This window comes from Neofelis nebulosa, chromosome 5, assembly GCF_028018385.1.
Source record: "Neofelis nebulosa isolate mNeoNeb1 chromosome 5, mNeoNeb1.pri, whole genome shotgun sequence".
Taxonomy (NCBI): domain Eukaryota; kingdom Metazoa; phylum Chordata; class Mammalia; order Carnivora; family Felidae; genus Neofelis; species Neofelis nebulosa.
This window is the reverse complement of record NC_080786.1, coordinates 120,358,982-120,380,030: the sequence shown is the minus strand read 5'-3', so window position 1 is coordinate 120,380,030 and position 21,049 is coordinate 120,358,982. Positions and strand designations below refer to the sequence as shown.

Genomic DNA, 21,049 nt, shown 5'->3' with positions numbered 1-21,049 from the left:
GTGCAATAGAATGTTCAGTGGGACCTCACTTGGCCTCACATAAAAGATCTCCTGAGAAGATCTCCTAGTGCAGGTACTAATAGTTAACTTCTATAGTCTACCATTTGTTCATTGGTTGAGAAGAGTATGATTTGCATTTTTTTATGTTTTAGAACAGAGTAGTTGTTGTACCTAAACTGATCTAATATCTAGATGGGTCTTTAATTTTTTTTTAATTTAATTACTAGTTATGGGGCACCTGGGTGGCTCAGTCGGTTGGGCATCTGACTTCAGCTCAGGTCATGATCTCCTCAGTCCGTGAGTTCGAGCCCCAGATCGGGCTCTGTGCCAACAGCTCAGAGCCTGGAGCCTGCTTCAGATTTTGTGTCTCCCTCTCTCTCTGCCCCTCCCCTGCTCATGCTCTGTCTCTCTCTGTCTAATAAATAAAAACATTAAAAAATTAAAAAAAATTACTAGTTATGAATCACCTTTGTACATGGCATGCTAGGTTTATCATTGTATTCATTTTAAAGTTGCATAACATTTCTTGGCAAACCAAAAGAGTGAGAAAGAGGGGCAGGGCTTATATCAATCTCCTTTAATATATTAAGTCTCTCCTCTGGATAAAGAGGTCTATACCTGCTTTTACTTATTTTTTTCATTTTTTTTAAGTTTATGTATTTTGTTTTTTTAAGAGAGAGAGAGAAAGCAAACGGGGTAGGGGCTGGGGTGGGGGGGAAAGAATCCCAAGCAGGCTCCGCACTATCAGCACAGAGCCCAACATAGGGTCTGAACTCATGAACTGTAAGATCATGACCTGAGCCAAAATCAAGAGTCAGACCCTTAACAAACAGCCACCCAGGTGCCCTGAGGTCTGTGCCTGCTTCTTACCTTTTTGAGTCCTTTATAATCCAAGCTATACATACAGTTTCTCATTGCATTTTCCTAAATAAAGGATTCTATAGCAGTCTACAAAGTAATTTGTTGTACAGGATACTTTCCTCTGCAGCTTCTGACAATTTTACAGACAATTGAGCATCTTTGGAACCAAGTTTGTAAAATCATGTTTTCACCTATGGCCAGGGGTTATTGCATTATCTGAGGTCTAATAGAAAATCATTGTGCCTTTATAAAAGCATAAAGTGTGGATTAAAGAAATGATAATCTGTATTAACTGTTGAATTTAACAGTTTGTGGAACAAATGCTGGAATTTTTCCCTTTTTTGAAAACTATATCTTTACAATTATCCAAAGCATATTTTTGAGAGTGGCCTAGTTGGGACCTCATGTATATTGTACAAATAGTGAGAGAAGCAGCACTTCATACAATAAGCTGTTAAAAAGAATGACAAAGTACTCTAGAAAAGACATGGAGTAATTAATTATAATTACATATAATTGAAGAAAAAAACAAAGTGACTTAAAAAAGAGGATATATGCCACTTACACTTCTCAAAAAGGATGTTAGCCGAACAAAACAGTAAGCAGTGGCGAACAAACATTTTCTGGGAAATATTGCAGGGAGAGGAGAGGAGATAGAATGAGTCTATTTGAAAGTACATTTGTTTTTTATATGCATTTTTCATATCATTTGAATTACTTTTAGTAAGTGTGTCACAGTGGTATTCAAAAATATATATTAATAATATGTTGCAGGACATCTGGGTGGCCCAGTCAGTTGAGTGACCAACTCTTGATTTCGGCTCAGGTCATGATCCCAGGGTTGTAGGATTCAGCCCATGCTAAGTGTAGCTCCTACTTAAGATTCTCTCTCTCCCTCCCGCTGACACTTTACTCTTTCACATTCTCTCTCTAAAATAAAATTTAAAAAAAAATAAAGAAACTAATATGTTGGTAATAAATGTATATGAATAATAACATATTAGTATAATTAAAGCTAAAAATTACTCCTAACAAAGTGTTCAAGAGAACTGATGTCCAATTGTTTGCTCTTACTGATAGCCAGTGAAAATATTATATCAGTAATCAAAAATTTCTCAGCAAACCCATGTCCAGGGCCCAATGGCTTCTCATGGATTTCTGCCAGACATTTAAAGATGAGTTCATACCTGTTATTCTCAAGCTGTTCCAAAAACTAGAAATTGAAGGAAAACTTCCAAACTCATTTCACCAGGCCAGCATTATCTTGATTCCAAAACCAAAGACCCCGCTAAAAAGTAGGATTCCAGGTCAATATCCCTGATAAACATGGATGCACAAATATTCAACAAGATACTGGAAAATCAAATCTAAAAGTACATTAAAAGAATTATTCACCAAGATCAAGTGGGATTTATTCTTGGACTGCAAGGTGGTTCAATATACACAAATCAATCGTGAATAACCATATTAATGAAAGAAAGGATAAGAGCTGTATGATCCTCCCAACAGATGCAGAATAAGCATTTGACAAAGTACAGCATCCATTCTTGATTAAAAACCCTGAAAAAAGTAGGGATAGGAGGGAGCATATCTCAATGTCACAGAGGCCATATACAAAAGACCCATAGTTAATATCATCTTCAATGGAGAAAAACAGAGCTTTTCCTCTATGTTCAGGAAGAAGACAGGAATGTCCGCCCTCACCATTGTTATCTAACACAGTATAGGAAGTCCTAGCGATAGCTATCAGTAAACACAAAGATAGAAAAGGCATCCAAATCAGCAATGAAGAAGTTAAACTTTTACTATTTGAAGATGACATAATATTCCATGTAGAAATCCCAAAAGACTCCACCAAAAAATTGCTAGAACTGGTACACAAATTCAGTAATACAAATTCTGGATACAAAATCAATGTACAGAATCTGTTTCATTTCTATACACCGATAGGGAAGCAGCAGAAAGAGAAATCAAAGAATCCATCCCATTTACAATTACACACGCACATGCACTTATGCACACACACACACACACACACACACACACACACACACACAAATGTAAGATACCCAGAAATAAACCTGATCAAAGAGGTAAAAGATATATACGCTGACAACTACAGAATGCTTATGAGAGAAACTGAAGATGACAGAAAGAAATGGAAAAACATTCTGTCCTTATGGATTGGAATAACAAATATTGTTAAAATGTCTATAGTACCCAAAGAAATCTACACATTCAATGCAATCTCTATGAAAATGGCACACGCATTTTTCACAGAGCTTGAACAAACAATCCTAAAATTGATGTGGAACATAAAAAATTGCCAAAATCTTGAAAAAAGGAAAGAAAAGCTGAAGGAGTCACAATTCTGGACTTCAAGCTGTATTACAAAACTGTTATCATCAAGACAGTATGGTACTGGCACAAAAACAGACACTGAGATCAATGGAACACAATAGAAAACCCAGAAATGGACCCAAAACCCTATGGTGAGCTAATCTTTGACGAAGCAGGAAAGAATATCCAATGGAAAAAAGCCTGTCTCTTCAACAAATAGTGCTTGGAAAACTGGACAGCAACACGCACAAGAATGAAACTGGACCGCTTTCCTGCATCATACAAAGAAGTCAATTCAAAATGGATGAAACACCTAAACGAGATAGGAAACTATCAAAATCCTAGTGGAGAACACAGGCAGCAACCTCTTTGACCTCGGCCATAACAACTTACCAGACACTTCTGTGGAGACAAGGGAAACAAAAGCAAAAGTGAACCATTGGGACTTCATCACGATAAAAACCTTCTGCACAATGAAGGAAACAATGAAAAAAACTAAAAGGCAACCTAATGGAATGGGAGAAGGTGTTCGCATAAGATATATCAATAAAAGGGTTAGTATTAAAAATCTACAATTTAATTATCAACTTAATACCGAAAGAATAAATAATACAGTGAAGAAATGGGCAGAAGACATGCAAAGACATTTTTTCCAAAGAAGACATCCAGAAGGTCAACAGACACATGAAAAGATGCTCATCAGCATCACTCATCATCAGGGAAATGCGAATCAAAACTATGAGGAGATACAACTTCACACCTGTCAGAATGGCTAAAATTAACAACAGAGGAAATAAGAGATATTAGTGAAGACGCAGAGAATGGTGAATCGTGTTGCTCTGCTGGGGATAATGCAAACTAGTGCAGCCACTCTGGAAAACAGTTTCCTCTAAAAGTTAAAAATAGACCTACCTTACAATCCAGCAATTGCACTACTACATATTTACCCAAGGGATACAAAAATACTGATTCGAAGGTAGATGCCCCCTGCTGTTTCTAGCAGCATTATCAACAATTGCCAAATTATAAAAAGAGCCCAGATGTCTAGCAACTGATGAATGGAAAAAGTAGAAGTGGTCTTATATACAATGGAATAGTACTCAGCCATCAAAAAGAATGAAATCTTGCCATTTGCAACGACGTGGATGGAGCTAGGGTGTATTATGCTAAGCAAAGTAAGTCAAAGAAAGACAAATACCATATGATTTCACTCATGTGGAATTTAATAAACAAAAGAGATGAACATGGGGAAAAAGAAAAAGAGGGAGACTCAACTATAGAGAACAAACTGAGGCTTGTTGGAAGGGAGATGGGCAAGGGAATGGGCAAAATGGGGGAGGGGTATTAAGGAGGGCACCTGTGATGAGCACTGGGTGTTATATGTAAGCGATGAATACTACTCCTGAAACTAATATTACACTATATGTTACTATAATTTAAATCAAAACTTGAAACATTAACAAATAATTGTCCTGCTCTTAATGTATTTCTTTTTGTTGCTGTATAGCAAATTACTACAAATTAGTGGCTTGAAACAACACAGACCTACTATCTTCACAGTGTCTTGGGTCAAGAGTCTGGATATAACTGGGTTCTGTGCTCAGGGCCTCCCACTTTGGCCATGTGGCATTGTCCTCTAGATTTTGGTGTTCTCTCAACATCTCTCAGATTGCTAGAAGATTTCAGTTCTTTGAGATTATAGTTACTGAGGTCTCTTCTGTTTTTGGTTGTCAGCTGTGGGTCAATCTCAGCTACTAGAGGCCTTTTCCTCTTGTGTCACATTCACAATATAGCAGGTGACCTCTCCTTTCAGCCCAGAAGGATAATTACTCTGAGGCTTCACCTTCACAGATGCACCTGATTAGGTCACAGGCCCACCCAGAGTAACCTTTCTTTTAACTCAAAGTCAGCTGATAGGTGCTACGATCATGATAGTGGTATCCCATCTTATTTAATGGTTGCATTCACACTCAAGGGGAGGGTTTATTGTGCTCACATTTGAACTGTGCCTACAACAGGAACAAAGAATAGCCTACAAAGTTGATCATCCTGCCTCAAATTTCACATTCACCTCTTTCCGCTGCATTTATATCGTATATTGAAATAAAATGGCAAATGACAGATACAAGAACCTATTTTGTCTGACATGGCATCATCTTTTTTTTCCTGGGTAAACAAACAAAAACCATAGACTCTATAGTCAGTAATCAAAAAACAAAAATGAATTCTTTTGATGTTTCCAGTCCCAGAATGTAGGATATACCTTCTAAAAAGATACCTGCCCCTCCATTTACATTTCTTTGAGTTCAGCTCAGAAGGCCTATTATACACACACCATCTCCTTCACAGTATCTCCCTTGACTTCTCCATCTACTAGCAAATGAAAGTTACAGACAGACACAGAGACCAGGACTTCAAAACCTGATGGAACTCTTTAACTTTTATACCAGACTGTGTAACATACGGGTTATGTTAACAGCTGTCCTCCACACTCACAGCTGAGCTTGTGAGCCATTAATTTGTAAATATATTATGAGCACAGATATCTTTCTCTATTAAGATATTTACTTTTCAACATTGTGATTTGTGAAATTAGGCTATATTTTTATGGTTGGTCTGATTCCTCTATTTTCTTTTTTGCAGTTTTAAACCTTTCTCTTATGTTGTTCTTCTCTCTTGATGTGGCAAAAAGTAAAAATCCAGTACATTTCTATGTGTATGTTCATAGTTATTGCACACATTTTTTAGCAAGTCTTGTGGCAGCAGCACAATTGGGGTAATACTGTAGCGCCACTGGGCTGTTTTATGAGGCAATAATCTTGTTGCTTATGAGTGAACTCGATTACAGACTTATAAACCTACAGTAGAGATGCTGTCACCTTACAAACATTTTTGGTTGAACTCTCATTCATTTTTAAATTATGCCTAATAAAGATACAGTTAGAAGTCAAAGTTCTTTCAAGTACAGTCTACCTGAAAATCATGTTGGAAAAGTGACAAAATAAAAATACCTGCTGTGTCTTGAAATTTGCATATATTAGGTCTCATGAACTTTTCTTTATTTGGTTGACCTGGAATATAGGTGTGCCTCCCCGTTTTCAAGTGATACTTTTGTGATCTATAATGTTAATACTAAGTTTAAAACAGTAAATAATTCATATGTAGCTAATCTTTTTAAGTGATGATTTTGCTTCTTGAATCACTGTTTTGTACCTTCACATTTTTTATTGTCACACGGGCTTAAATTCAAAGGTAGAGAAGTCAATGTAGATGGATATCAAGATTTTACCTCAAATTTCAATTTTCTCACTTAATTTTTTAAAGCCAATTCATTTATCAGAGAGGTGGTACTTGCAAGGGAGAACACATTGTCATTGCAGCCATTAGGAGATGCTAATTACAGCATGCAGTCTTTCCAATTACATGTGCTATAGCTACAGACAATGGCTGCTTTGCTTTGTTTAGTTTTGGGAAACATCCTTTTGCTACATAGTATTTATATAATCATACATATCAACCATAACTGATTCAATTTGGGATTGGAATAAGTGAATCACCAGGGATAAAAAAGATGTAACATCTGTCCTTCTTACCTTATAGAATTCAGGATGTTTATAGTTAAAAAAATAATCTGAGGTGGTATATCTCATTATGGTTTTGACTTGTATTTCCCTGATGATGAGTGATGTTGAACATTTTTTCATGCGTCTCTTTGCCATCTGGATGTCTCATTTGGAAAAGTGTCCATTTATTCGCAGCATTATGTTTTTCAGGTGTTGAGTTTGGTAAGTTCTTTATAGATTTTGGATACTAACCCTTTATCCTGTATGTCATTTGCAAATATCCTCTCCCATTCCATTAGTTGCCTTTTAGTTTTGTTGATTGTTTCCTTTGCTGTGCAGAAGCTTTTTATCTTAATGAGGTCCTAATACTTCATTTTTGCTTTTATTTCCCTTGCATCCAGAGACCTGTCAAGTCAGAAGTTGCTGTGGCCTAGGTTGGAGAGGTTATTGCCTGTTTGCCTGTTTACTCCAGTGGGATTTTGATAGTTTCCTGTCTCACATTTAGGTCTTTCACCCATTTTGATTTTTTGTGTATGGTGTAGGAAAGTGGCCCAGTTTCATTTTTCTGCATGTCGCTGTCTGGTTCTACCAGCACCATTTGCTAAGGAGACAGTCTTTTTTTCCATTGGATATTCTTTCCTGCTTTGTTGAAGATTAGTTGGCCATGTATTTGTGGGACCATTGAAATCTTGCCATTTGTAACAGTGTGAGTGGAACTGGAGGGTATTGTGCTAAGTGAAGTAAGTCAGTCAGAGAAAGATACCATACGACTTCACTCATATGGAATTTGAAAAATTCAACAGATGAACATAGGGAAAGGGAAGAAAAACAAAAACAGAGGGAGACAAGCTATAAGAGATTCTTAAATACAGATAAACTAAGGGTTGCTGGAAGTGGGGGGGGATGTGGGGATGGGTTAAATGGGTGATGGGCATTAAGGAAGGCACTTTTTTTGGAATGAGCACTGGGTGTCATATGTAAGAGATGAATCACTGGGTTCTACTCCTGAGGCCCAGAGTATACTGTATGGTAACTAACTTGCATGTAAATAAAAAGGAAAAACAAAGATAAAAAATATAATTTGAGATACTTCTGACATAGTAGTTTTAGATGCCATCTTTCCTCTGATTTTTATTTTCTTTTTATTATTTTTTAAATGTTTATTTTTGAGAGAGAGGGAGACACAGAATCTGAAGCAGGCTCCAGGCTCTGAGCTGTCACCACAGAGCCCAACATGGGGCTCAAACTCATTAACTGTAAGACCATGACCTGAGCTGAAGTCAGATGCTTAACCAACTGAGCCACCCAGGTGCCCCTCTTCTGATTTTTAAAAGTGCACATAGTTTTATAGCTACCTTTCTTTTAAATAACTTTTATTGACTTTGAATTTTCTTGTTTAATCTGTTTACCACTTATACCCACTGACCTTCCCAAAGTCATTTACAGACCTTTCCATAGAAGCCCATTACTTCTTGTATCTTTCTGCTAACAGGCATTCTCTAGCTCCAGGATCATCTTCAGCTGTGCTGGACAAGGAAACTGATGGTCTAGAACAGAAGTTGGCAAACTGGCTCCCAGGCCACCACTGGTGTGTTGTTTTAAGTAAAAGGAAAAGAGTCCCAGACATTTTTAACAGGTGTTCTATAGCTGCTTTCATGTTACAGTGAGAGTTGCACAGTGTGACAAAGATCGTATGGCCTGCAGGGGCACCTGGGTGGCTTAGTCGGTTGAGTCCAACTCTTGATTTCAGCTCAGGTCATAATCTCACATTTCATGGGATACACTCCTGTGTTGGGCTCTGCACTGACAGTGCGGAGTCTGCTTGGGATTCTCTCTCTCCCTCTCTCTCTGCCCCTCCCCCTGTTTATGCTCATTCTTTCTCTTTCTCTCAAAAATAAGTGTTTTGTTTGTTTTTGGTTTTTTTTAAAAGATAATTTGGCTTGCAAAGCCTAATATATGTACTATCTGGCCCTTTACTGAAAAGTTTATTGACCACTGATCTAGAAGCTAATCTCAACCAAATGGAAATGGTGAATAAATATTCATTTCCTCACCATGTAGGGTAAATTTTAAGTTGTGTTCCACATACAGTAAGATTTAGCCTCCTGTTGTCTGTGGGGGTTACTAGTTTAATAACATAACTTTATTGGCTTCCCGTTCTCCTGTTTCATGTGTGCACATCCTTATCAAGCTTTCTAGAATCATCTCCCACATAAACCACTGGTACCCAAACCTCAGTCTCAGAATGTGATTGTGACAAACACAAACTTGGTTATCTTATATTCAATATTCTTTTTATCTGTCCAACTATTGCTTAAGTTAGTTTTGTGAGCTGTTAACATGCCAACATTTTATTCAATGTTTATTCATCTTCACTGAAAGCATCATGTGCTAGACTCTAAGATATGGGTAAAAGTTTGAGATATGAGGGATATATTTTGTAAGTCTCCTTACTTTTTGGCACTTTTTTGGTGCCCATATTCAAAATTAAGTTTACTTCATGTTGGTTCCTTGTTGTATATCTTATGAGTAAAACATATTCATCAATTCTCTTTTTCTCTTATGATGCACAGTAATTTGTAGCCAATCACCATAAATTAAGTAATTATGGGGGCACTGTGAAGAATATTGAATACTGTTGGCTCTTAAAACAGACGATTAAGGGTGGAGAAGTGTGATTACTTGCCCTTTATTTAAACAATGCATCAGTGGCTGGGAGAATAAGCATAAGCTGCTTGAGAATGTCTTAGGAATCAGAGACATCATTATTGATATAAATGGACACCCTTTTGCTACAAGCATGCTAAGGATCCAGAACTAGCATGATCTAATTGCTACATACTGGGTTATATAACCAGAACGAGGGCTGAGAGTAAGATTTTTTTTTTTTTTAAGAAAGAAAGCACATAGCTTCAGTATCCTTTTTCAGATAATGTTTATGGAGAGGTTTTATCATTTGCAAGCCCAGAAGACTGAGACAGACTAAGAAAACTAGAATATCATCCTTAGAGGACTCAAACCCCCTCTATGTCTAAACCCCCCTCTAGAGCAGGAAAGTTAAAAACAGAGTATTCAAGAGCAGCTTCAGTGGGTTTATGGTGGCAAAAAAAAAAAAAAAAAAACAAACAAACAAAAAAAAAAAACAACTCTTTACAAAAGTTTGGAGACAAAGTGAGTTTTGGAAGATATATAAGTCAATGGTAGCCAGAGTTCAGTTCTTATGATCTGTATTTTTAAAATTTATTTTTGTTATTTCTTTTTGTTTATTTATTTTGAGAGAATGAGAGAATGAGAGAGAGAGAGAGAGAGAGAGAGAGAGAGAGAGAGAGAGAAAGAGAGAGAGAATGAATATGAGTGGGGTGGGGCAGAGAAGGAGGGAGAGAGAATTCCAAGCAGGCTCCACACTGTCAGTGCTGAGCTAATCAAGGGGCTTGAACTCATAAACCATAAAATAGTGACGAGCTAAGAGCAAGTCAGTCGCTTAACCAACAGAGCCACCTAGGTACCCTGATCTCTCTCTCTTTTTTTTTTTTTTTTTTTTTTTTGTTAGAGATAGCAGTTGTGGTATCATATGTGGTAGTGTCCTTTTACAGAGGAATAGATCTGAAAGTTCTATAGTTTTCTTTTCTCTTTATTCTAGGATTCTAGAATACTTTTAGGGTCTGGGGAATCCAGGCAGTTTATAGTGTCTGCCCCCTACTTGTTCAGAGTAACTTGACTGTGGTTACTTCTCTGGGATTTAACAGCTGACCACAGTGAGAAACCCAAGGACTTTTGAAACCTACAGTTTGTATTAAACAAAATAGGTCAAGGGATCTTGAATTGAATGGAAAATTCTAAAACTCAGTTTGATGTTTACCCTTTGCAACTCCACATCGGGTATTATCTGCAAGACTCCCTTCTCTGTCCCCCATTATGCTACATTCTCAAATAATGTAGCCTTTGATTAAAAAAAAAAAAAAAGATGGCTCATTCCCTTTTTGAAGATACAACTACAGATATGCAATCTCTCTCTCTAATGGCTTTCAAAGTTGGGACTATTTCAAGAAATTTCCTTCCTACCAGAAATAGCTTTCTATGCTAGAATCACCTTCAATCTCTTTCTTAAAAAAGGAAAAAATAATAACATCTAGATCATGTCGTAAAATGTTTTACAACTTGCAAGCACTCAACTTCTGTTGATCTTGTCATTCTCCCTTTTGCTGACTCGGTTGGCAGATGTCTCATTTTTGCTCTCAGCTACTTGAAATAGTGCAGTTCATTTTCAAGATGTTTTAGATTTCACATCATTTTATCAGAAGATACTTCTTAAAAATAGTGTGCTTATCAAGAAATCTGTTTTGTCACTTTCATCTCATGTTATTTAATACTCCCTGTAGTAAACAGCTTAAGTAATGGAAAGTTTTGAAAAATAAATTCCCAAATTCACATTCTGGAAAGTAAGGCGTTCCCCCTCCCTACCCCTTGGGATCATTATTTTTCTCCTGCACATATTTTGAGTTAGTTATCCACACAACTGTGAAAAAATATAATCTTAGCCACAAATTCCTTTTTGAAAGCAATTAGCAAAGGCTTATTATGTTAAAATCTGTGAATTTACATATTCATCCTTCCTTTCCCCAACACTGAACACTAAATTACTTGACTGAAAAAGAAATTCCCCATAGGTATTTTACATGGTGTTCAAATGTTAAATGTAGGTTAAAGTCTTATACACTGGCCTCATTTGACATGTATTTTTTAATTTATTTATAATTTCTTAATTTAAAAAAAAAAACAGGCTAATGTTTTGAACAGACTCATATGCTAGTCAGTCATCCCTCCCCTTCTTTAGAACAGAGCCCTTTACTGTGGGTTTGAGAACTCTTAGTCCTCTACACAATCACCATTTCTGATTCCATTTGAAGCTGCCATCTTCTTCTGGCTACTATAGCTTTGTTTGGAGCGGCCACCTAAACCAACCTGAACCAATCACAGTAGGTCTCCATGACTTTTCTTTTAAACTGGATTCAGGGAATTGAGTTCTTCTTTAACAGAGGTAGTTGTGATACTCAGGTAATGTTAGTGACTATGTTTCTATGAAGTGAAGGATGGGACAGTAAGATTTTCATGTAGAAAGAAGCAAAGATGAGTTAAGGAGAAAGCAGGAGCTGGAGAGGAAGAGGGGTGTAGCACACATGACAGCAAGTCAGTGGCTTTTTTGCCAAAAAATGTTCAATTATTTTCTGCTCTAAAGTTAGTAACAGTTACATTTTGATTACTTGCTTGCAAGAGTTCTCAACAGTACCGAAGATTGGTTTCTCATCTATTTTTAATCTAAAAAATACTTAACCAAATTTAGATATATTTATGGAATTATGATGGTGTTGTCATTAATATTGACAGTTTACTTACCTTAGCTAAATTTATAACATATATGTATATTTATGTTTATATATTTTACTATTAAAAGTAAAATATAAATATAAAAGTATTAAAAATACTTTTTAAAGTATTTTTAAATTATATATGAGAAGAAACTTTTATTTCCTTTCACATATGCTACAATATACAAAATTAAAATGATCTTACAAACTCCTTGAATATCTTTGCATCCTCTCCTTCAAAAGCCCTTTCACTGAGAGAATGAGGTGTGATATAACTGGAAGAAACTCCTAGCCAAAACTGAAATAGCTACTAAGAAAGTCTAAAAAGGCAAAAAATAGTGATAACTACATTTTTCAGTATTTTGTAGATTTTTTTTACCTGAAACTTGAAATCTCTTTTAGCCTTTGCAAGTGTCCAACTAAATTCAAGTAACACTTAAATCAGTATCAACTAACAACTTAGCCCTAATATGGCATGAGTAACCTCTTGATTATATATCTATACTACATATGTAAAGACTACAAAGAGAATGTTGAGTGAGAAAAACATGAAGTGGTTGAAATATGATTATTCTACATGCTGAGTAACTTCATATGTTCCCATAAGAAAGTCATCAAAGTTTTCTTGCTGATTATAATCAAAAGGTTACTCTAACACAAGGCAGGGAAATACACAGTTTAAATGCAACAGATTTATGAATTAAAAAAATCTTAATAGAAAAGCAATCCTAAAATATGTATGCAACCACAAAAAAAATCTTCAATAGCCAAAGCAATCGTTAGGAAAGAGAATGGCGTTAGAGACATTACACTCCCTCGTTTCAAACTATATTATAAAACTATAGTATTCAAAACAGTATTTTACTGCCATGAAAACACATACGTACATCAATGGAATGGAATAAAGTGGCCAGAAATAAACCCCAGCATATACAGTCAATTATTTCATGACAAAGAAGCCAAGAATATAAAATGGGGAAAGGCAGTCTCTTCAATAAATTGGAAAAATTTATTTTGTTGGGAAAACTGGACAGTTACACTGAAAAGAATGAAACTGGGCCACTATCTTATACCATAAACACAAAAAAATCTACTCAAAGTGGATTAAAGGCTTTAGTGTAAGACTTGGAACCATTAAACTCCTAGAAGAAAACATAGGGGGTAAAATCCTTGACATTGGTCTGGGCAAGGATTCTTGGCATTTGACACTAAAAGCAAAGACAACAGAAGCAAAAATAAATGAGATTATATCAAACTAAAAAGCCTCTACACAGCAAAGGAAGCCATCAAAACAGTGAAAAGGCAACCTACCAGATAGAAGAAATATTTGCAAATCACACATCTGATAAGGAGTTATTATTCAGAATATATATAAAACTCCTACAACTCAACAGCAAAAACAAAAGAGACAATCCAATTAAAAATAGTAAAAGGATCTGAGTACGCATTTTTCTAAAGAAGACATACAGATGGCCAGCAGGTGCATGAAATGATGCTCAAAATCACAAAAATGCAAATAAAAATCACAATGAATTATTACCACACACTTGTTAGAATGGCTATCTCTAAGACAAGAATTGCCAAATGCTGGCAAGGATGTATGAAAAAAGGGAACCCTTGTGCATTGCTGGTGGGAATGTAAAATGGTACACCCACTATGTAAAACAGTATAGCAGTTCCTCAACAAGTTAAAAAAAAAAAAAAGAACTATTATATGATTCAGCAATTCCACTTTGAGATATTTATCTAAAGAAAATGAAAATATCAATGCAAAAAAGATAAATGAACCCCCATGTTCAATGCAGCATTATTTACAATGGCAAAGACATGGAAAGTAATCTATGCATCCATCAATGGATGAATGGATAAAAGATGTCATGATATGCATATGCATGGAATATTATTCAGCTATAAAAATGGAAGAAATCTTATAGTTTGCTATAACGTAGATGGAATTTGAAGGCATCATGCTAAGGTGATACAAGTCAAAGAAAGACTGTATTTTCTCACTTATATGTGGACTCTAAAACAACATCAAAAATATAGAGAATAGAGTCATAATTCCCAAAAGTGGAGGGTGCCAGATAGAGGAAATGGGTGAAGCTGGTAAAAAGGTACAGTCTTCCAGTTATAAAAAAATAAGTCATGTCTGAGGATGTAATGTACACCATGGTGACTATAGTTAACAATACCATATTATATATTTTAAAGTTACTAAGAGTAGTTCTCAAAAGTTCTCATTGCAAGAAATTATATCTGAATAGTGATGGATGTTAACTAGACTTATGGTTGTGATCATTTTGCAATATACGCAAATACAGGATCATTGTTATACACTGAATAAAATGTTGTATACAAATTAGTTCTAAAAAAAACCTTAGTAAATAAGGAAGTCTTGGATCTATGTTATCCTATTTTAGATTATCTTTTCAAACACTCATATGGAGAAACATACCTTGACTTTAGAAGGCTGACCTAATTGGCCCCCTTTATGAAATGTATACAAACTGATGGAGTTACTAGCTTTCCTTCTATGAATCATGGTTACCAGGAGACTAAGCTCTCCCCGTAGCTGAATTATGTCCTTTCTCCAAACAAGATGAGTCCCAGTTGGAACTTTTCCAGCCTGCTTTTTCACAAATAGGATACAAGAGTATATCGAAGGGTAGTTTGGGTGGCAGAAACCAAGTTTAAGTTGTTTTGTTTTTTCAAAAGAGCTACAGCTGTGGCTGTAGCCTGAGGTTCCTTTACTGCATAAAGCATAACAACTCTACCATATATGAACTCCTAGGACACAAGCCTCTGTTTCTGGTTAGGGAAAGGGTGTCTTTGATAATTGTGTAGATTAAAAACCAAAACCAAAATACTGGTACAGGGCCTCTGATGGAAGCTGCTGCCCAAACAAAATTTTAAAGAGCTCAGGTTGTCATTTAATACATCTTTGCCTTCTGTGAGCTTGTTAGTGGTAACTTTACTGTGACAGTTTTCCTGTTTGCTTAGGAGGGAGAGACGTTTATTATTATCTGCCCAATGGAGAATATAAAAATAGGAGTAGTATAGCTAATGGCTGGAATTGACATTTGGTCAGGATCAACTGCAAAAAGAACCAGTACAGGCAGATGGGATAATGTTTAAGTCCAGCCTGTTGGGAAGAATATACTCCGGGGTAGTAGGAGAAACCTGGCTATGCACCAGCTTGGTCCCAGAGGACACCCAGAAATAGACAGATCTACCTAGTAGCTGGATTTTCCCTGTTTTATTTTTATAGTAAAAGTAGTACAGATATATTCTTTTGGCCATAGAGAGGCTTTCATACACAGCTTGGCACACAGCCTTATTGAAAAATCAATGCATCCGCCATAGAGAAAATATAAAAGGATATACTCTCCTTGACAGTAGAGGGTAGAAGAGGAAGGAGTTAAAGGCAAAATTTAGTAGACGTACATCATTCTAATGTTTTTTTTTTAAATGAAAGTCTTTTTTTTTTTTCTATACCTTCATGGGTGGGTCATACTTCTAGAATCAGTCTTTTGTTCATACTGGATCCACATTTATAGGATTTTGTTAAAATACACATCATTGCCTCTTGTTATAAAGAGAGCTTTGGTAACAATTCGCAGGTGTAACTAAAGGCAGGGAAGATTTATGGTGTTCTCTGTGGAATGGTTTAGTTAGGTATATACAATGTCTTGGTAGACTGAGAAGAATCTCACGGTTATTATGTATACTTTTAAGGAGTTCTTGGCTACCTTCTGGAAAATGCATACTAACCAATCCTTTTATGGAAATTGCCATCAACAATATTATACAATCTACTCTAGCATTACATGATGGTTAGACTCATTTACATGAGCATCTAAATTAATCCACATGATGTAATAAAAATAGGACATTAGTCTGGTGTTTTCCCGTTTCATGGTTATTTACAAAATTCAAACAATTAAAAAAAAAAAGAAAATGGTAAACATTTAAGGACAAGAATTGATCTGGTTTCAGATATTAGTGGTAGATTGAATGGAAATATATTTGGTGAGACCAGTTTCTGTAAGTTCATGGCAGACATTTCTTCTAGCTATGGGACTGATCTTTCACATAGCCATGCAAGCTGTTATAGCTAAGCAGAATTATGTTATTTGAACACATCTAACTCTGCCATTTTTGTGAGGACATGGCCGTGGCCAATAGTGATTTGATTTTAGATGGAGTCTGACAAAAGGCAGAATGTGAAGGTGAAATACAGGTAGACTCACAACAAATTAGAGGTACCACATTTTTTTTTTCTTTCTGTCAGACTTGTACTTGTGACCTGCCTGAAGAGGCAGAAAACTAAAATGGAAGAAAGGTCTGAGAAATCAGAAGTCTCAGTAAGAAAATGCCACTGCTAAAAGATAAATGGCCTTTATGGATTTTACTCTTCATGTTTTGTGAACTGCTTCAGGAATTAAATTTTGAGAGGAATAGCATGAATGTTCTTATCTCTAGCCTTGTTAAAGGGCATTTTTGTTAAATAATTTTATGCTAAGGTTAATTAGGGAAGAAGGCTCAGGGAATCCTTTTTTTGTTGTAAAGAAAAAACTGCTAAGTGCAAAAGGATAGGGCATGGAGAAGAGACACTGTATATTTTTGGTTTTTGCTTTTGTTGTTGTTTTCTATAAAGATTTGTGTCTTGGGTCTACTAAATTATACCATTATAATAAATTTCATTATAAATTCCATTATGTAAATTCCATTATATCCTGTTTTATATTTCCTAGGTTAATAAGAAACTCTCTCTGGAGTTATTTGATGGGGGTGGGTGGAGGGAGGAGTGTTATTTGTTAAGTAGTAAGCAGCTTTTTTTTTTTCTTTCCTACTCTGGTAGCTTCTATTTGTGGAAGACATTCCTTATATTTGCACTGTTCCAGTGGCCAGATTCCTAAGATTAAAACCTGTGAAGATGAAAAAATAATTCCAACAAAAAAATCAATTAATGTTAAGATCTTTAAGTTCCCTCTTTTTTTTTTTGTTTTTGTTTTTGTTTTTTGAATCCTTGTAAGTTTCTCTGGTAATAAACATGTATTTGCTGAAGAGCACAGAAGAGGGAGAATTTCAGTCCTCTCAGTTCTGGAGTGTTTTCTAACTAAAAGGCAATAACTAGATCATCTTGCTCTTAAGTGAGAAGATGCTGCTTTAGTACATAATCACTTTTTATTATCCCCAACCCCAGTCTCACCCCTGCTTCATCTTGCTTCCTCATGCCCTATCCAGTCTTTAGCTGTAAAGTCCATTTTCTTTCTTCAACACTTTCTTCTGATTCCTTAGAGTAGGCACATTTCAAGAACAGTTAATATTAGCATGCATTTTTGTTTTAATTATTTTTATTTTAATTATTTCAAATCTAGGTCTTTACCTTCAGTGTCACAGTAAACCCTTTAAGGGCAGAGTGCAAGTCCTACACAGTGCATAATGATACAGTTTCAGGTGTCCCCTCCCCCAAAATGTATCTTATGCTCTCAAAATATCTTTGATACCTTTAGTCTTACAGGTAAGTAATAGAAGAAAGTCACTTTATTTTAATAAAAGTTATTTTATTTTTTAGAATAAAACTGAAAAGACTAATATAAAGTCAGTATTTTTATGGTGACACTATTTCCCCTGTTTTTTAATGTTAAATTCTAAAATTAGAGGATTTTTCCCCTTATTTTAGGAAATAGAAGTTACATATTGAAAAAAAAATGGAGTCAAATTCTTAAATACTTGATTTCTTTCTAAAGCTGATTCTTTTAAAGTGTGGCTATGGCAAAGCAGTATAGTTTATTAGAAATAAAAACTGTAAAGTGTCTGAGAAACTATTATTTAGTAGTTATTCTTGAAAAATTCTGGGGACATAGCTCAACAATGATTCTTAAGGACTGAGCAAGATGAGGATAACTAATTTAATGTAAGAGGTAAGTTACTTATTATTAAGTTTTCTTTACCTCTTGATTTGTCTGCAGTAAAACTTGACTGTTAGGTAGGGAGTAGTGTTATCACAAACTAAACCGTCTTTGGGTGACTGCTGCTATTTGGAGAACTGAGAAATGTACTAGTAACACTGAAAGGTCCTGATCAAACCTTAAATGCATGTAAGAATCATGGTTAGAATGAAATTTGCTAGTAAGTTAGAGTACTAGGGGCTGCTAGGTGGCTCAGTGGGTTAAGCCTCCAACTCTTGATTTGGGCTCAGGTCATGATCTCATAGGTTTTTAAGATCTGTGAGCTGTCATCATGGAGCCTGCTTGGGATTGTCTCTCTCCCTTTCTCTCTGCCCTGCCCCACTCATGCTCTTTCTCACAATAAATAAATAAACATTTAAAAAAAAATAAGTTAGAGAAATAACACACTGTAACTTCAAAATTTGTCATTAAATTTATAATATATATAAATATATATATAGGACATTAATGCCAGACTCACCAACATATAAAGACATGGATTGTGTTACTTAATTGTGTCCATTTTCTTTTCTTATAGGAAGAAGAGTTCGGTAAGAACCCGTGGTGGAGTCCCTCTCCTTTCTCCTTCAGCCAGGAGTGCATGACCAAGTGCCCAGTGGGAATGGGTTCCAGAAAAACACCCCCTCTACTTCCACATTTCCTTCCATTGGACATGTTTGGCAGAATTTGCTATTCTTCTCTAGCCACTTGAATGTTTAGAACCTGCTGTATTGTGACAATGGTAACAATATTTGACACAAATTGATGAAAATATGTCAATGCCTCTATTTTTAAATGCTTGATAAAGAGGAAGGAAATTCATTGTACCTTATTTACATACAGTAAAATTTTAGAGCTCCTCTCTTCTATAAACATTTGTATTTGCACATAAAGGAAACGTTCACTGAAAATAGGTTTTGCTATCTATGGCATTATATTAAAACTGGGTGGCTCAGTCAGTTAAGCGTCCGACTTCGGCTCAGGTCGTGATCTCACAGTTCGTGGTTCAAGCCCCGCGTTGGGCTCTGTGCTGACAGCTCAGAGACTGGAGCCTGCTTCCGATTCTGTGTCTCCCCCCTCTCTCTGCCCCTCCCCTGCTCATGCTCTGTCTCTCTCGGTCTCAAAAATAAATAAAATAAAAAATAAAAAAGGTAAACATTATTTGAAATGAGTAATTTCTTTTACTGTTTCCTAGCTGCACATAATTCTTAAGATAATTCTCTTTGGTTACTCGACCAAAGTTTTAGTCCTTTGATATTATTTATTTGATTTCATTCATTTATCATTTGTACAAAGATCAAATGTTAACATGCACTAAGTACTCACTAGTTTTTTTTTTTTCTTTCAAAGACCATTCATTGAATTTTGTTGAAACTAGTAGTCAAGTAGGTTTTGAGTGGCAAAAAAAAAAAAACATGGTTAATAATGGATAATTATTTTTTTTCTCATGAGTGATCTTTGTTCAGCATATATAAATGTTTTGTTGTTATTACTAGAGAGATTTATCCTTTACATCAAGTTCAGTGTTTTATTTTGATATCGTCACATTTTTAGGAGGTTATACATAAAGGTAGTAATAACAATATTTGGTATTTACTTTATATTATCAAGTCTGTGACTATTTCCTCTTAAGCCAGTTTTTTCCCCCTTGTAAATGTATAATGAAACTGTAATACTTAAATTAGTTTTTTGTCAAGTTCTCAGGGGAAGCAGGGTGAGTGAATGAGTTGACAGCATTTATTTCCTCTCTTTGATATACCACATTAAGTTTATCAATTTGTGGATCATTTACTGAGTGACTGTCAATTTGATGGTTTAACAAGTCCATTTCCCTTGTAATAAATGTTTGTATTATGTTTAGTTATTTTTATTCACCACAAGGTTACTTAGTGTCTGAAAGTCATATGGGCTTTCCAGAGACAACTAAGCACTTTATTAATTTGTATACAATTTAAGATTGGAATACATTGAAATTCTTGCAGGAGAGGGATTCATTACACACTACTTAAGAAACTATAGGAGCACTTTCATTTCGAAGTCCCACATAATTGTTTAAAATATTTAATTTTGAAGAGATACAAACTGGCTAAGTATGTGACTAATCAGATTCTTATATTTTCTCTTCTGATAGGACAAGAACTAAATCAGCAGCCCCTTCTTTTGTTTTAATAAGGATAATAAGAATACAACTATCCGTGATCATTTGTAAAGCTTCCCTTTTTACCGATTATAAGTTTGCTATTTACATTTACACAAGAGTGTTTAGTTATAAAGACACAGCTGGGCTATTGATACCAATTTCTCATACATATATTTGTATACACATTTTCAGATTATTTGAGCTTAAATATTTCTCTAAAAGAAAATTTAGACAAACATATATACACATTCATATGTGGGTTGTGGGGAATTTATGAGAGACAAGTAGTATAATCATTTGGCATAAGTGTTCAGATATTTTGTTATTTTTCTGCTTTTACTGTATGGAATCCTATGGTTCTAGAGGGTGGTCCTATGAACTTAACATGATGGAACCTTTGTGATACATCTATTTTGGCCTAGAATAGTCTACTGTGAATAATTTAAGCTGTGTTGCTTTGACATATAATCTTCCTGTTAACACAAAAAAAATGTGAATTCACTATGTTCTGAGGTGATACAAGGGAATTTTCAAGTGCCCTAGACAAATGCTAGAGCACTTGAAAGTCTTTGTGACTACAGTTGGTAATACTGTATTTTATCTTAGAAAATTTCAATTACACAAGAATTTAAACTTTCTCACGGAAACAAATAACTGAGGTGATATGCTAATTAATGCAATGGGAAGATCCTTTCACAATGTATATGGATATCCAATCATTGTATAACATGGATGCATCAGTTGGAGGCTCAGTAGGTTGAGCATCCAACTCTTGATTTTGGCTCAGGTCATGATCCCAGGGTGGGGGGATGAAGCCCCACATAG

General features: G+C 35.4%; 1 long non-coding RNA gene across 1 annotated transcript in view; it reads left to right on the top strand.

Annotated features, from left to right (window-relative positions):
* LOC131512686 (uncharacterized) overlaps window positions 1–19,147 on the top strand; it is a 274,159-nt gene extending 255,012 nt beyond the window's left edge. Inside the window, exon 4 of the long non-coding RNA XR_009262248.1 lies at window positions 18,627–19,147. This is a non-coding gene — a long non-coding RNA (uncharacterized LOC131512686). The remainder of the gene's footprint in view (window positions 1–18,626) is intronic.
* The last annotated feature ends 1,902 nt before the right edge of the window (window positions 19,148–21,049 follow it).